Source organism: Phaseolus vulgaris, chromosome 1, assembly GCF_000499845.2.
Source record: "Phaseolus vulgaris cultivar G19833 chromosome 1, P. vulgaris v2.0, whole genome shotgun sequence".
Classification (NCBI taxonomy): Eukaryota; Viridiplantae; Streptophyta; class Magnoliopsida; order Fabales; family Fabaceae; genus Phaseolus; species Phaseolus vulgaris.
This window is the reverse complement of record NC_023759.2, coordinates 34,968,938-34,976,969: the sequence shown is the minus strand read 5'-3', so window position 1 is coordinate 34,976,969 and position 8,032 is coordinate 34,968,938. Positions and strand designations below refer to the sequence as shown.

Sequence of the window (8,032 nt, the reverse complement as noted above, 5' to 3'; positions counted from 1 at the left end):
AGAGAAAAAAAATGACATCAGATTTTTGTAGGCCTGATCGACGCTTAACTTAAGATAAAAAAAACTTGCGTAGGCTTGGCCGATGCATAAATGGCAGCGAAAGACGCATTGATGGTTTAAAAAAATATTTTATTTTTTTTTTCTAGCCATTTTTATCCTGTAACAACTACATAACAAATACCAATCAAGTTCACAATTTTAAATAACAAATCTTTATCATTCACACCACATTCACAAAAGAAAAATCATCCAAATAGTTTAACAAAGTCATTTAGATAATTTCATCCATCCAAATATTCAAACTGAATATTAATACCTAAATCACAACTTAGAACTAAAATAAAGCTTAAAATAAAATTGTACTTTAGAAATTAATTAAAAGTACTAAAACTTAAAATGTTGGATAATACACTTACATAAAAAGAATGCAAATAAAAATATAAAATGCATCCATGAAGTAGAATTAGTAGTGATGTGATTTGTGAAAACCTGTAAAAAAATACAAACAATGTTAACAACTAAATGTAAATGACTAAAACATTTAGTATATAATAAAAATGAGAAATAATTAAACTTACAGCCTATGATGCACTTTAAGGGATGGGTTGATCATCGTGCTCTGGATCATACTAGTGGTTGAATTGACTTGTGCTAGTGGAAGCATTGTCACGTCACAACACTAAGACAAGTTGTTCCTTTATGACCTTCATTTTGTGCTCTAAGTGTGCATACTTTTGACCCCACATATTAAGTTCTTGACGAAATTGTTGATTTTCAGTCAACTGATCAAATTGTGAAGCAGAGGGTTGAGTGAGGGAAGAGACTCCTTAGTAGAAGTTAGCAGCCAAGTCTGTCATACCATACATTTGACCTCTACTCTTTCCTTTTGCAGCTTGCTTCCAAATTTGAAGCTTTGTTATTGGATCAACTTGATAAACATCAGTGCTAGAGTTCTAAGAACTATTTACTTGAAGGGCCATCAAGCGTTCATGATAGTTTTCCTACATAGGTCATTAGGAGATGGAAATGTTAGGAAATTAAAATAAAAATTTAAAAAAAAGCTTAGAACAATAACTTACATAAGTTTCACGAGCACGAGTATCAACTCAGTCACCTTTCTTGTTTATGTGGGTGGCCATAATCATGTTCTGGGGACAATCATATTGACGATCCTAATAATGTTATACAATTAGAATTAGTGTGTGTTGCCAATGTCAAATGAATTCCATGTAAGATAGTGATGAGTACTTACAAAAGTCACTACAATATCTGTATGTGATTTTCGACCTGTGGAGTGCAATGCTCCACCATGAGTTGAAGCCCTATTCACATTATTCTGAGTTGATTTATCTTTGAACTTTTGTGTATCCCAATAGTTCAGAAGCTCAACCCATGCTTGCTCACCTATCCAAGTAGGTCGGGCACCCTTTGCCCTAGCTTTGGTTAACACGTCACAAAGTCGTTTTCTGACTTTAGACTCATGGACCCTTTTAATTTGTCACTCATCCTGAGGTGCCCAAGTGACTCTACTCTGTTAAAGAGAAAAAAATATTTCGTTTCATTTTTCCCATTTTGGTTGATTTGTATGAAATTGTAATTAAAAATTAAAATTACCTTAAAGTTAGTCAACCATTTTAGTTTGTCATCCTCAGTCATGGCATCATAATGATGATATGGACCTCTAAATTAAGACTGAAGGCAATGTTCAATGGCATCATTAGCATAATGATTTGGCGTCCAACTACAATACAAACAAATCAAATTACAAACATCTGTAATATGAAGATAAAAATAAATATAAATTTAGGATGACTTACCCTTTACTATGAAGTCAGATGATGACCCTACGAGTAGGGTCACGCTGGACATTCTCAAGGTCAGGGGGGAGGTTGTGCACTCAAGCAGTAGCGGCGCCATGGTCAACATGGTTATAGAAGCTTTGCACAGAGCCAACAGTAGTCAAGACAGAGGGAGAAGATGTGGTGTGGACAATGGGATAAGGAGTGGCCTGCACAAATGTAGCAGAGGTGGGCTGCAAAAATGTACCAGGGATAGGCTGGAGTGAAAAACTCCAAGTCTGGTGGAGTGGTGCAGGGACACTCTGATGGTAAGTCGGAATAGAGAATGATGACCCTAGTGGTTTTGGAATACTAGGAGGGTGTGAAGATGATGAAATATGTGTGTGATGAGGTGATATAGTGGTGTGTGGATAAGCATACCAAAATGGTCCATGGTCAGAGGAGAAGTGGGTAGAGGAAGACGGGCTAGAAGACGGTGTCAAGGAATGGGATAAAATATACCAGAATAAGGGATGCTTCCTAGGTCTATAGCTAGCTGACCGTGCATCGATGTAGAAACTCCACGTCTCGGCTAGCCACGCCTAACAATGGAACCATCCCTCCCTCTAGTCCTAACCATTTTTCCTGAAAATTATTTGTTCATAATATTAGCATAATTATGTAATGATGATATGTTTGTTTATAGTTTATTAAAAGTAATAGACATCAGTCATCATTGTTATCAAACTCTGAATCGTCATTGTCTATGTGATGTTTCGAATAATCTTCATTTAAGAGGTCAACATCTTCATCATCGTCATTATTATGTGCTTCAATATCATCATCGTCATGAACTACATTGACATTAGATGTGTCAGCTAAACATTGTAAATGTTCAATTCTTGTAACTGGTAACACATTAGACGTCTCATCAACTTGATACGGCAATTCATCGTTGATGTTGTCAACTTGAAGATGTCCTTGGGGTTTTGTTTTAATTGGAATGCACCATCCATGAAGGTTTTTACAACTGTTTGGATAAGTGACATAATAAACTTGTTTGACCTTCTTTGGAAGAATAAATGGATCATAGAGCCCATATCTTCCACTTAACTTGATTTCAACTAGATTATATTGTGAATGAAATCTAGTCCCAACATTAAATGTAAGATCAAACCATTCACAATAGAATAACAGGATCTTTTTATTGAGAGCAACATACTCCAATTTATATATATCATGAATTGTATCGTAAAAGTCGTATTCTCTTCCACCAGTGACACATTTAACATACAACTCACTATTTATTGTTTTCTTACCATCAGCCCATGCCTTTGTATGAAACTTATATCCATTAACGAAGTACATGTTCCATGATGTTGTCTTTGAATTAGGTCCCGAAGAAAGTCCCTTCAAGTTTGGGTTCATTACATTCCTTTCATCATGAACCTGTGTTTTAGTGATAAGAAAGCATTACATTTATTGAATTTATTGCGATTTAATAAGAAGCACATATGGGTTTAGGTTACACTTACGTAGCTCTTGAACCATTTAGGAAAATTAGCATGTATGACTATACAAGTATCTTCGTCATGATTGAGTACACTTTTAAGAACAATCTTTAAATATTGATTGAATTTGTTAGCGAATTATACAACCTACAATAATTTAATTCAAATTATGTACAATTAAACTTACTAAAGAAATCGTTTGACCTTATCGTAATTGATGAGGACATGAACATGGGTAGAACGATGTTCTTCATCAATGAACTAATAGTCTTTGTTAGAACCACTTGGTCGTCCATATTTATTCAAAACTGACAATGTGTATGGGTTTTCCTCATTCGTAAATGTTTTAGGATCATTTTTCAAATTTCTATTTGACAACAAGCTGACACGTTTGAAATAATGAGAGCAAAAATATGTTATCTCTCGATGTAGGTAGAATGCATATATTGATCCTTCTACTCGTGCCAAATTACCCACTAATTTCTTTGCATCTCTCATCATTCTAAAGCAAAGCAGTCATTATTATAACTTGCACACCTTCTTAAACATTAAAATAATTAAGATGATGCTTACCTTTCAAAGGCATACATCCAACGATACTAACAAGATCATTCATCCTCAATGTATTAAAACATATGTCTTTAAAGAATCGACTTAAGTCAGCAAGGTCACTCCACACAAATTCTGGCTATTATCGAAAACATATTGGTAGTAAACACTCCATGAAAACGTGAAAGCCATGACTTTTCATACCATGCATACTTCCCTTGTCTTTGTTTTCACACCTTGCAATGTTAGAGGCATAACCATCTGGCATCTCCAACTTGGTGATCCATTTGTAAATTGACTTAGCATCTTTCTTTAATTATGTGTAGTTAGCCTTTGGCTTTGTAAACTTTCCATTTTGTAATTAAACCAACTCCAAGTCTCCACGAACACACAATTCAACAACATCCATTCTCGCCTTTTGATTGTCCTTCGTTTTGTTCTTAATGTCCATTACAGTGTTGAAAACATTATCAAAAAAGTTTTGTCCTTCTAAAATGGCAGATCCCAAAATATGGACCATCTGTCACTTTTGGGAAATTATGAAGAATCTCCCATACTTCATTTTCATTTAAGACATAAGGTGGGCCATCCATTTCAACTCTATTTTTAAGAAATCTCCCCTGACTCCTCTTGAAAGGATGATTGGATGACAAAAATCGTCCATGAAAGTCAAACCGGGAACTTTTACCTCCATGCTTTAGTGTGAATGTTTTTGTGTCCCCCATACAATAAGGACAAACTAATTTCCCTTTAGTCCCCCACTCAAACAACATCGCATATGCTGGAAAATCATTAATTGTCCACATCAAACAAGTTCGCATGACGAAATTTTCTTTTGTTGATATGTCATAAGTTAAAACACTAGCAGACCACAATTTTGGAGGTCATCAATAATTGGTTGCAAGTATACATCTAGTTCTTTTGTTGGGTTACTAGGAACAGATATGAGACAACTTAGAAACATGTACGGCTTCGTCATACACATTTCAGGGGGTAGGTTATAAGAGGTGACAAATACCGACCAACAAGAATATGGGGATGCTAAAACTTGGACATAAGGAGTGAATCCACTAGATCACAGTCCCAACCTTACAATACAGGGTTCAGCTGCAAATTCGGGATATACACTATTAAAGTTTTTCCAAGCTTTCCCATCAGATGAATGACGCAAAACATCATCATTAGTTATGTTTTCAAAATGCCATCGCATTTGGCTAGCTCACTTCATTGACGTATACAATCTTTGAAATTTTGGTATGATAGACAAATAAAACATTTTTTTATCGACACTCTTTTGTATGTTTTGTTTTGAACCTTTGGAGGCAAGTACCTGGGAAGGCCACAAAATTTGCACTCATTTAATTCGATGTCGTCCTTGTAATACAACATGCATCCAACCTCAACAATCAATCTTGACAGCCTTCAACCCAAGAGTAGAGATAACTTTTTTTGTTTCATAATAAGCCTTAGGTATGCAATTCTCTGTTGGAGCTACATCAAGTAACATTTCAATGAAATAATCTAAACACTTTTCAGTTGTGTGCCAATTGGTTCTAGAGCCCAAAAACCTTACGACTATTGACAATTTAGACTAAGTTGCTCCATCATAAATGGGTTGATGAGTAGATATTAACATATCATAAAATTTTTGTTCTTAAGCGTTAGGTTCTTGTTCTACATCCTTGATAACATTGACATAACGAGTTCTTATATCACTTTCTTGCATGTATGCATTGTTCACCATTTCGGCTAATGACCCAAAGTCATCATCACACTTAATGCAATGTTTAAGTTAACCTCATTTTTCCCTGCTTCTTTGTGAAATCCATACCTTGTAGTTGAGTTGAAAGCCATGTTGAAGCAGATGACTCCTGACATGAGAAGGTTTGACAATTTTCTCACAATAACATTTCACACACGGACCACCTTACCCCTCCATCTGGTATGTATGAAACTTGATTCATTGCCTTAGAAACAAAAGCATGAACGTCATTGTTCTGCATGTTGATGAAGCAATCTTCTTCAAGAATCAAGCATTTCATACATAAAATCTCGATCCATTTTTCTGCATGTTGATGATGAAATTTTCAATACTTAATAGTATACTTATACCTTACAAACGATTTAATACATGAATCATGTGGATATCAGGGTCCAATGCACTACATATGTCACATGTAAACTTTATTGTTTAAACTTAGTATGTTAAATATTTAAAACATACTAATTCATGTAATTAGTTATTGTGTTAGTGTAAGAATTTTGTATTTGTAAATCCTAGACGAATAGGATACAATAATGTTCAAGTTATGCAGCCCCTACTTAATTTATACACCCCCCACATCACTAATTGTAACATTTTCTTCAAAAACATGGGCCCATTATGCTTTCCAAGACTTTTACTCTATGAAACCCTTATTTGTTTTCTATACCCTCCAGATTACTAATTGCAACATATTAATGAAAAATATAGGCCCATTCTTCTGCCTATCACGTTTACTCTATGCAACCTCTATTTAATTTATACACTCCCCACATCACTATTTGTAATTTTCTTGAAAACACTTGGCCCAATCTGCTGCCCATGTTTTTTACTCTCTACAGCACCTATTTATTTTGTACACCTATCACCTTTTAATTTTTTTTAAATAACCAATGGAAAAATGAAAAAGTTTACTCTCCGCAACACTAATATTTTATTAAAACACAATGGAAAAATGAAAACTTATAAATGTATTTAATTATTATTAAAACATAACCAATGGAAAAAAATGAAATTTCTAAATTTAGAATGTACTTAATTATTACAACATAACCATTAATTAAACCTAATCAATGGAAAAAATAAAATAAAACTTCTAAATCTACATTATTACAAGATATTTAATGAAAAAAAATTAAAAACACAATTTCCTAAATTATTTTTAAATAGTAATAATTTTTTTTCCAAAACAAATTCTTACTTCTTTTATTAATTACCTAACCTTTTATTAATTATCTTTCCTTCTTTATTAATTACCTTTCTTCCTTTTATTCTCTTCATTTTTTTAAGGAAACCTTAACTTTCAAATTCTATTAAATTAGTTTTAATCAAATTGTAAATCCTATTAAATCACTTTTAGTAATTCAGTTTTACTAAAATTAAATTAACGTTTTGTCCATGAATTTTGTACACGTAACAACCTTCTTCCCCGCACATAAGCTTTTAAGCTTCAAAGTTTCATTTCTGTTTTAATTTTTTTATTATCACAACAGAATTATGTTTACAGTCACATAAACTCAATCAAATCACATCCATTCACACAACAACACAAAAAAAAATAAAAAAAATCTGAAGTTTTAAAACTTTACCTCCCATGAATGGTGTTGGAGCAGCGGGAACGGGAAGCTGACCGTGGTGGAGCCGGAGGTAGAGCTGAACAACGGCAGTGAAGGGTGGAGCTGAAATAAAGCAGACATAAAAAAACTTAGAACTAAAATGGAGAAGAAAAAGAGAATGGAGAACAAAATATGAGAAGAGAAGCCAATGCAGCAAGAACACACTGACGGTGAACAATGCCGAAGTAGTCACGACGACAAAAAAAGGGACAACAAAGTCACAACAACAAACGAAGTGGTAGAGAAATGCTAAAGTGAAAAATTAGGTTTTGTTAATTTGGGGAAAGAGGAAAGTGAGGCGGGGCAGCGAAATTTGTGTTTAAATATGATATAGTATGTGTCAGCCACATCTGATGCATGGATGCGTATTTTGCGTCGGTTGGCCGACGCCAATCCTACTTATATAAAAATTAATTAAATACATATTTCATTCACTATTTTTTTAATATTTTAATTAAATTTTTTTTATCAACAAAGAATAAATAAAATAAAATAAGACATTTGAGGGGTGTTCCAATCTTATACAAAGAATCCCAAATCAAGCTTCTTAGCACCCAACTAGTTGGAGATCCAACCGGCATTACAACACATCAACCATATTAACATACCAGATCAAGATACAAGAGCACAACAAAATACAATTACAGCAACCCTCCAAAGGAATTACATTCTCAAACAAGACACAAAAATCCAACAACTAAACACGGTCTTTGTCAGCAAATAGAAGTAAGTCAAACACCCTAGCGCCCAAACCAGCAAACCGACCCTGCGAGGAGAATACAGAAGCCAAAAAGCCTACACAAAACACACCACGAC

At 34.1% G+C, this 8,032-nt stretch overlaps 1 long non-coding RNA gene across 1 annotated transcript; it reads right to left on the bottom strand.

Moving 5' to 3' along the window:
• Positions 1–353: 353 nt before the first annotated feature.
• LOC137813991 (uncharacterized) lies at positions 354–7,715 on the bottom strand. Its single transcript, XR_011081578.1, has 8 exons — positions 7,386–7,715; positions 7,190–7,279; positions 1,818–5,903; positions 1,615–1,741; positions 1,253–1,531; positions 1,080–1,172; positions 579–1,001; positions 354–489 (listed from the first exon to the last, which is right to left on the bottom strand). It is a non-coding gene; the product is annotated as an uncharacterized lncRNA (long non-coding RNA).
• Between the last annotated feature and the right edge of the window lie 317 nt (positions 7,716–8,032).